Source organism: Drosophila miranda, assembly GCF_003369915.1.
Source record: "Drosophila miranda strain MSH22 chromosome Y unlocalized genomic scaffold, D.miranda_PacBio2.1 Contig_Y2_pilon, whole genome shotgun sequence".
Lineage (NCBI taxonomy): Eukaryota > Metazoa > Arthropoda > Insecta > Diptera > Drosophilidae > Drosophila > Drosophila miranda.
The window spans coordinates 19840185-19850401 of record NW_022881614.1 but is presented as its reverse complement, the minus strand read 5'-3'; positions in this window follow the sequence as shown (position 1 = coordinate 19850401).

Genomic DNA, 10217 nt, shown 5'->3' with positions numbered 1-10217 from the left:
CGGATATCCTTCCGTCCATCCTGTTAAGCGGCTCACAGACCAGCATCTGTGGCTCTCTCCTCGGGCAGGAAACCATTTTCGGGTGGGTACTTACCGGCCCAGTGCCCAATACTGTACAAAGCAGTATTTCATCCTTCTCTACGCAAGTTTCGCAAGAGCTAGAGGCTCCATTAGACCAGCTTCTTACCAAGTTTTGGGAGGTGGAGACACTACCGGTGAAAATCGTAGGCGAGTCGGAAAGCCTACTGCGAAAGCAATTTCCGCCGAACCACTTCGAGAACGTCGAACGGAAAGTACGTTGTCGCGTTGCCGTTCCGTGACCCAGATCGTCTCGGATCCGATCTGGGGTATTCAAGGTCGATTGCCCTGACTCAGTTCCTGCGGATCGAAAATCGTTTAAAAAGAGACTCTACCTTACAAGCGCAATACGACTCCGTGATCCAAGAATACCTAGACCTTGATCACATGACAGAAGTTCCTCTGATTCATGGGTCCTCAACCTACTACCTGCCGCACCACGCTGTCTTCAAGCCTGATAGCACCACCACGAAAGTCCGCGTTGTATTTAACGCATTCAGCCCGTCGACTAACGGTATCAGCTTGAATGATCTTCTGCACCCCGGCCCTGTTCTCCAGTCCGACTTAACCCTTCAGATCCTGAAGTGGCGCTACTACCGGTACGTCTTCAATGCTGACATCACCAAGATGTATCGGCAGATTTGGGTAGATCCGAAGCACACCCCCTTCCAGCGAATATTGTTTCGCAACAAGGAGGGCAAGATACGCGACTATGAGTTGCAAACTGTTACCTTTTGAGTCAATTGTGCTCCCTTTCTCGCCATCCGGGTGTTGCAACGGCTTGCAGACGATGTCCAGTCCCGATTACCGAGAGCCAGTCACATCATTCGGTCCTGTATGTATGTCGACGACGTCCTAGCGGGCGCAGACTCTCCCACTGAGGCTCAACTAGCTGAGTTCTGCCGGGTTTCCACTGAGAAAATGGACGTCCAACCACAAGGATATCCTGACTACCATTCCGAATGACCATCTCCTTCACACCGACTTCCTTGAAATTGAGGCAGAAAGCACAGCCAAGACTCTCGGAATTCGCTGGAAGGCGACAACAGACGATTTCTTCTTCGTTCCGCTAGAACTGGCATCTAAGGCAGATAGCAAGGTTGTTTGACCCTGCGGGCTGGTTGGCTCCTTTCATTGTCCGGTCAAAGATCTTCATGCAAGAGATCTGGTTGCAAGAAGTGGGATGGGACGAAGATCTTCCGACCGAGATGCGTCAGCGCTGGCAGAGTTTTCCAAGATCCGCATTCCAAGGTGGCTCCGAACCGTCTGTAAGGATCGAGCATCACGGATTTTGCGATGCGTCCGAAAAGGCGTACGGTGCGGCGATCTACGTACGCATTGAGACTGACCACCTGGTCAAGGTGCAGTTGCTCACCGCGAAAACACGAGTCGCACCCGTTAAGACTGTATCGCTCCCCCGGTTAGAGCTATGCGGCGCCGTGCTACTGTCCGAAATGGCGACGGCTATCCTGCCAAATATGCCAAGCGCACCTACAACCTGTTACTTCTGGACAGATTCCGCTATAGTCCTGTCCTGGCTGAAAAAGCCTGCTTGCCACTGGACTACCTTCGTGGCCAACCGAGTGACCAGAATTTCCCAAGCCACCGAGGTCGAGAATAGGGGTCACGTTCCGTCCGCACAAAATCCCGCCGACCTCGCCAGCAGGGGCGTATCCTTACAGGAGCTCGTCGAGAACCAACTCTGGTGGCACGGACCAGCGTGGTTGAAAGGGCCCCGGCATCAATGGCCAGCCCAAGGCGGGGACGATCCCGTGATAACCCTCGAGCAACGTGCTATGAAGGTTCATTTTGCACCGAGCCCATCCGAAGACTTCCTCGATCGGTTCTCCAATCTGGAGAGAGCCCTGCGAGTCCGTGCTTATGTCCTTCGCTTCACAAAACGCTGCCGGAAGCTGGTCACCGGACAAGAGAACCACCTTGCAAGCGAAGACATTACCGAAGCTAAGCGCACTCTTATCCTAGAGACTCAGCGCAGGAAATACTCCTAAGAGTATCACTGCCTAAGCGAGAAGCGGCCAGTGCCAAGGTCAAGTTCTATCCTGAATTTGAACCCGTTCCTAGACCAACATGGGCTCATAAGAGCATGTGGCCGTATCGCAACTTCTACCTTTCTGAAGTACGACGAACGGCATCCCATCATTCTGCCGTACCGCTGCCGGCTATCCCGCCTTCTCGCGCAATTCACCCACCGAAATAAATACTACACATTTACCACAAAGCACCACGGCATTTTTATACCCGATACTCAAAATGAGTATTGGGGTATATTAGATTTGTGGTAAAAGTGGATGTGTGTAACGTCCAGAAGGAATCGTTACCGACCCCATAAAGTATATATATTCTTGATCAGCATCAATAGCCGAATCGATTGAGCCCTGTCTGTCTGTCCGTCCGTCCGTCTGTCCGTCTGTCCGTCCGTCCGTCTGTCCGTCCCCTTCAGCGCCTAATGCTCAAAGAATATAGGAGCTAGAGCAACGATGTTTTGGATCCAGACTTCTGTGATATGTCACTGCTACAAGAATATTTCAAAACTTCGCCCCGCCCACTTCCGCCCCCACAAAGGACGAAAATCTGTGGCATCCACAATTTTGAAGATATGAAAAAACGCAGAATCGTAGAGGATGACTATATCTTCTAGAGTGCAAAATCTGAACCAGATCGTATAATTATTATAGCCAGAATCAAGAAAACAATTTTATTCTTTCTCGCTCTGTCTCTCTCTAACACACAGGTTTCATGGTCGGTTTTGCCAATTGCAAAATATGAGTTCAAGGATCTCAGAACCCATAAGAGCTAGAGCAACCAAATTTGGTATCCACACTCCTGTGATATCGGACCTTGACCGTTTTGTGTCAAAATTTCGCCACACCCCCTTCCGCCCCCGCTGTAACGAACCTAAAAGGTTTCGATACAATCCGTCCCCCGACCTATAATGAGCGCATCGCACCGCACCCCACAACCAACGCCCCCTCCGCAAGCAACCACCGATCAACACGCGCCAACTCCAGAACGATGACCAAAGACATCAGGTCACGCGAACTTTCCCCACTCCAAGCCAAGCCATCGGCCGAGTGCGGTCTTCCGGGTGCGCCCCGACGCGGAAGTGCATTTGTCAAACCCGCCGACCCAGCAATACGGGCCTATAAAAAGACGGCGACGAGAACCAAAGAGCAATGTACGCAGAGACCCGGTCCGGAGTACAGACGCGGTACCCGGAACTCACAAGAAGACATCGGCGACCAATTAAAATAAGTTCATTTAAACCGCTAAGAATTACAATAAAGTGTCGAATTATCAAAGTAAAAAACCCCGATTGCGTAAGTTCACCCCAATTAGTCGAGGCACCGACGCCACCCAACCCCGAGTCTACGCAGCCGTTTCGTATACACGACGAGCGACGCCCATCCTAGCCCCGATCCACCTCTCTACGACAGGCCGCCCCCTGACGCCGCCCTTAAGGTTCCATCACATTTCTACAAATTTCTTGTGGATCGACCCCTCGACGGGACTGAGCTTACCTCAGCCTGAAATAGGTCCATCACAAGTGGTGCCCGAGCAGGGACCCAAGGGAACGTCAGCGAGGGTTTGTGGAATAAAACCCCACGGCCACTAGAGAAGAACAAAAGAAAACGACCCGAAGAAAACCCCGACCTCGCACAATACCAACGGCAAGAGTTGCGCAACGAGCAGCCGAAAGCGCGACACAGCGACAGAGGAACGGGAACAGTGCCGTCACCCCGAGAAGAAATTCGAAGCGTCAGCCGCGAAGTTCGACACAGTGCCCTAGTGAAGGAAAAGCGCAAGCCCAGCGAAACAGCCAACTCGAGTAACAATTGAAGCGATGGAATCGCCAACAATTGTGGATACACAAACGCCGCCGAGAGGAGCTGGAGTCCTTCGCTGAGGAATTCGGATTCAGCCGCGAGGGTAACGTGGAAGATTTGCGGAGAAATTTCGCCGAACTAGTCGCCGGGCCCCTCGAACACGATGCCTGGGTCAGGTTGGCGGAGCTCGAGCGGCAGTACGACAGATCGCCAGGACGAGCCCGATCGCCCCAGCCCAACATCTCAGCACTAACAGAGAAGCGAAAGACGGACCCCAAACTCAGCCTACAAGTTCCAGGAGTCATGGAGGGCAAAGCCAGCACCTCACCGACATCGATAACCGTCGAAGATCTACCGAAGCCCCCGCCACCGGAGCCAAGGCCTTCGCCCATGAGAAGGATCTTGCCGACAGCAGGAGGAAATGGCCCCACAGACGGGCATTACTACAGTCACGCCGCACAGATGGCGGAACGGATCTGAAAGTGGGGAATCCAGTTCGACGGGCAGGACGACCCACTGTCGTTCGTCGAACTACTGGAAGAGCGTGCCCTCTCGTACGGGGTAGACATGAACTACGTGCCGCGAGCCATGGCAGAGCTCCTCACCGACCGAGCCAACCGTTGGTTCCGCACCAGCCGACTCCAGAGCGCCTCTTGGGCCGATTTCCGCCAGGAATTCCTAGCCTTTTTCCTGCCTGCCCGGTACTTCGAGCAATTGGAAGACCAGATCAGGGACCGCAAACAAGCGGTGGGCGCACCGTTCAAGGACTTCGTCATCGAGCTCCGGTTGCTCATGCACCACGCCGGGTACGACGAAGCCAAGGAACTTAGCCGGATCTATGACAACACCCTCCCGGTGTACCAGCTGTACGTGCGAAGGCACGAACTGAGAAGTCTGACGCAATTAACAATGTTGGCCACAGAGTTCGAGAGTATCCAGGAACGAAACGTACCAGCGACCCTCATCCCCCCTCGACAACCACCCAGGTACACGCGGCCAACGGCATAACAAAACGAAAGCGGGACGAATCGGGCCCAATTCCGAAAGCCTCACTGGAACACCTCGGAACCCGCAAGGAAGCCGCACCAGGCCGGCGCTCCAGCACAGGAAACAGCACATAGAATGATCACCACCCCCATCGCCAACCCACACGCAGCCTGTCGACGCTGCGGAGAAGCTGGACATGTTTCTCGCGACTGCACCAACCCATCGATCCTCTTCTGTTGGGAATGCGGCAGGCGCGGAACGCGCACCGTGGGCTGTTGCCGCCGGGACCCGTCGGATAATGGCGAGAGTGACCATCGGAGGACGGCGCGCGGAAGCCACGGTCGACACCGCGGCGTCACGAAGCTTTATCAACGCCGACCTCGCCCGCAAACTCGGCCGCGACAACGACCTGCGAGCCGCCTGCGTCCCGAAACGCCTAGCCGACGGCTCAGCTCGCGAGATAACTCAGATCTTTCTAGCGCGCGTCAAACTAGACGAACAAGAGGTACAGATGCCACTCTTGGTACTACCCAACATGGTAGAGCAAGCCATCATAGGGATGGATTTCCTGTGCGCCATTGAAACCACAATACAAACCATGTCGGTGAACCTCACCGCCCAAACTAGCCGTCGGTCAAACGATACGATCGCCATCGAGACCCGCACGTTCGTACATCACGCTGAGTACAACGTCGCGCAAGCACCCCCAGGAAACACACGAGCCCCCTACTCATGATCGAGGCACCCGTCATCGTCGCCAGCATAAGCGAATACACTCGCGAAGTCGAACCACCAAGCGCATTCGACACAACAATCCTCCCCGAGAACCCCGACCATACTTGCGACCAAGGAATCGACGACCCACCCGAGGACGATTCGGAACGAATCTCCGAGCCATGGCCTCCCGACATCGCGCCGAAAATACGGAAATTCCTAGACGAGGAACTGCCAACACTCGCAGGCATCCGAGGGACGACGGGCCTAACGGAACACACCATCGTCATGAGGGACAACCGACCCATAAAACAACGGTACTTCCCGAAAAATCCAGCCATGCGGCGGATCATCGATGAACAGGTCGACCTGACTGATAGCTGAGGACCTAATCGAAGCATCCCAGAGCCCCCCCACAGCGCGCCAATCGTCCTGGTCCGCAAAAAGGTGTGTAGATTATCGGCAGCTAAACGAGCGTTCTATCCCGGACGCGTACCCGCTGCCCAGGATCAACTACATACTAGAGCGACTCCGAAATGCCCACTTCATCACGACCCTGGACTTGAAAAACGGGTATTGGCAGATACCAATGGCCCGCGACAGCCGGGAAGCCACGGCATTCACGATAACCGGCCGAGGATTATACCAATGGAAAGTAATGCCTTTCGGTTTACACTCCGCGGGAGCCACGTTTCAACGGACCCTCGACGCCGTTATCGGCGCAGACATGGAACCATTCGCGTTCACATATCTCGACGACATCGTCATCGTCGGGAAAAGCTTCCAGGAACACCTGAACAACGTGAAAGAAGTTTTCGCACGACTGCGGAAGGCAAACCTACGGGTCAACACGGACAAGTGCGCCTTCTTCCAACGCCGGATAAAATACCTGGGCCACATGATCAGCAAAGAAGGTATCCACACGGACCCCGACAAAATCGCAGCCGTAAAGGATCTGAGGCCGCCAACCAACCTGAAGGAGCTACGACAATGCGTAGGCATGGCCGGGTGGTAGCGCAGATTTGTCCCAAACTTCGCCACCGTAGTCCAACCAATGTCACTGCTGCTGAAGAAAGGGAAAGCATGGACATGGGGCCAAGAACAACAAGACGCCTTCGACGAGCTGAAAACATTGCTCACCACCGCACCGGTACTCGCCTGCCCAGACTTTAACGTCAAATTTTCCCTGCAGACGGACGCAAGCAACCTTGGAGTAGGCGCGGTCCTCACCCAAGAGATCGAAGGGAAAGAGCGGGTCATTGCATACGTCAGTCGACGCCTCAACAAGGCAGAAGAAAACTACTCGGCCACCGACAAGGAATGCCTCGCCGTCATCTGGGCGATCCGAAAACTGCGATGCTATCTCGAAGGCTACCTGATTCGACGTCATAACCGATCATCTCGCACTAAAGTGGCTGAATACCCTCGAGAGCCCTTACGGTAGAGTAGCAAGATGGGCGCTCGAACTACAGCAATACCAATACGACGTGCACTATCGGGCCGGCAACCACAACGTAGTCGCAAACGCACTGTCAAGACAACCACTGGAGACCCTCTCCCGCATCGAGGAAGACGACACACCATGCACCTGGCTTAAACAAAGGATCCAACAAGTCCAAGACGAACCCCAGAAGTACCCAGACTACACGTACGAAAATGGGCAGCTATACCGCTATCTAGGACACGGAGCCGACGACGACGACCACATACCGTGGAAACTATGCGTGCCCAGAAACGGCCGGACGAGAGTACTCCGCGAATGCCATGACGAGCCAACGGCAGGACACCTGGGCGTCCGGAAAACCATCCTGAGGGCAACACAACGATACTACTGGCCAGGACTACACAGAGACGGTACGTGCAGGGCTGCGTAAGCTGTCAAAAGTTCAAAGCCACGCAGCGCAAGGCCGTGGGCAGGATGCTCACACGTAAAGCCGAAGAACCCTTCGCCACCCTGTGTGCCGACTTCGTCGGACCATTACCACCGTCCAAGCACGGGAACACTTTACTGGTATTCTTCGACACTTTCTCCAAGTGGGTCGAACTGGTACCCCTCAAGAAAGCGACAACGGCGAACCTCGAACGAGCCTTCAGAGAACGAATACTGAGCAGCTTCGGCGTGCCGAAACTATTCGTCTGCGACAACGGAACCCAGTTCACCAGCCGATCGTTCAGAACATTCATGCGAAGCGCAGGCGTGGAGCTGCAACACACAGCCCCGTATTGCCCCCAAGAAAACCCGACGGAGAGAGCCAATCGGACCGTGAAAACGATGATCGCCCAGTTCGTCGACGACCACCAGAATACATGGGACGAGCCAGAGACGGCCACCAGCAAAGCGACGAGGCTGAAAGAAGTATTCGCCATCGTCCGGAACAACATCCAGAGAGCCAGTCAAGAACAAGGGAGACATTACAACCTCCGCCGGCGACTATGGCGCCCCGCCGTCGGATCACTGGTACTACTACGCCAACACCACCTCTCAAACGCCGCCGAGGGCTTTGCGGCAAAGCTAGCCCCGAAATTCGACGGCCCCTACCGGGTCAAGAGTTTTCCATCGCCAAACATCGCCAAATTACAGCACTGCGAAAGCCGGAAACACAAAACCGCAAATATCAACGACCTGAGAGAGTTCCACGATCACGAGTCCGAAGAACCCACTGACCTAGTCGAGAATGCTGACATCGACGAAGAAAGCAACGAGACCTCAACCCGACGCCCCAACCACGGCACCGCTGAGTCAACAAAACCCGGGACACCCGGCCAAAAGACAGCACCGGCATAAAAACGAGGCCCATGGCATAATACCGCCGAGAATGCAAGCGCAGCGAACCGCGCGACCACCAATTAATCGAACAGCGCTGACGCCAGCGAAAGAAGTAAAGTAACGCTCACGACCACGCGCCCCACAAACCCACTGACGAAGCGAAGAGAACGCGGAAACCCCAACGCAGACCCACCGACGGGGCAAGAAACGAGATGGTAGCAAAGCGGCAGGCGATCCCAAAACGCACCCCCGGTGTAACACGGAAGCGAAAAAGAAGAGCGTGCTCCGCGAGTACAGCCCCAAAGAACGGTTAAATAGCCGCGGCGCTGGCCCACATCGATCAGTGCACTCTCACCAAGAGAAGACGAAGGCATCCGAGACAGCGACCCTCAGTCAAAGACTCACCCAACCAAAGGCCACATCCGAGTATCGCCCCACGACGAAGAGACGCCCAAGTCACGAATACATTCCTAGCACTCCTCACACTCACGGTTTCCGCCCAAGCATCGGTCAAACTGAACGACTATTCCACGGCGAGCTATAGGCCCGGATACTTGAGCCACACCACGAACGTCACGTCCTACGAAGATTACGCCGACCGAACCCAACGGGCCATCGAAGAGTTCAAGGTGAACAGGATGTCTCAGGTGATAAGCGCCGACCTAGAGCGCATCAGGGACCTGGTCGCCACCCTGCGGATCCACCATCGGGAAGCCCGAAGCATCAACGTACTCGGAACCGCGCTGAAAGTGGTAGCCGGGACCCCGACTTCGACGACTGGAAGCAGATGAAATTCAAGCAGACCCAACTGGTAGACGCCAGCAACAGGCAGATCGAGATTAACACGAAGATTCAGGCCCGCCTAAACGAGATGACTGGACTGATGAACCACATTGTGAAATCGGACGACGCAGAGGAGAGCCTGCTGGCGGAGAGCATGGTAGCCAGAAACCGAATCGTGATCACCGACTTAGAGAACCTCATCCTGGGGCTGACACTAGCCAAAATCAAGATGGTGAGCCCGACCCTCCTCGCCGGCACCGACATCCGAGAGCTGAACGAGCAGCACTTCGCTAACATAAGCCTGGTAGAACTCCTGGAAGTCTCCAACGTCACCGCCTTCCAGAACGCCGACCTACTACGGTTTCTGATAAGGTTCCCCCAGCCCAAGCTCATCTGCAAGAAGTTGCTCATATTCCCGGTCCAACACGGGAACAAAATCTTGGATTTCAGCGACAAAGGAGCAGTGGCCGAGTGCGGGACCCGGGTGCTCAACATCGGCAGCTGCGAACCCAGCGTCACCGCAACGTTTTGCAAGGAGCGACGAATAACTACCTGCGCGCAACAACTAGTAGCGGAATCCACTGCACACTGCGCCACGCTACCCGGACATCTGGACCCAGTAACAACAGTCGACCACGGCACGATCATCGTAAACGACGCCAACGTGACCGTCATCGACGACGCAGGAGCCACACACGACATCTCGGGGACGTACCTCATCTCGGACTCCAGCCGAGTCGCTGGACGGCACCTGGTACATCAACCACCTGGGAGAGTCCAAAAGGAAAGCAGTAGTATCAGCTATGGCCCGAGTCAACGTGACGGACCACCACGAGAAGCTCAGCTTACCGTTCTTACGAGAACTAAGCCTGAAGAATCTCAACCACATCGATAACCTGCGCGACTTACTGACAGTGAAGAGTACGTCATCGTACATACTCACACTCGTCACCGTCGTACCCCTCTGCGTCATCATCGGAATGTTATACCGCCGCCGCAACGTAAAGGCGCCGGAACAGAACGCCGACGCAGCACAAAGCAAA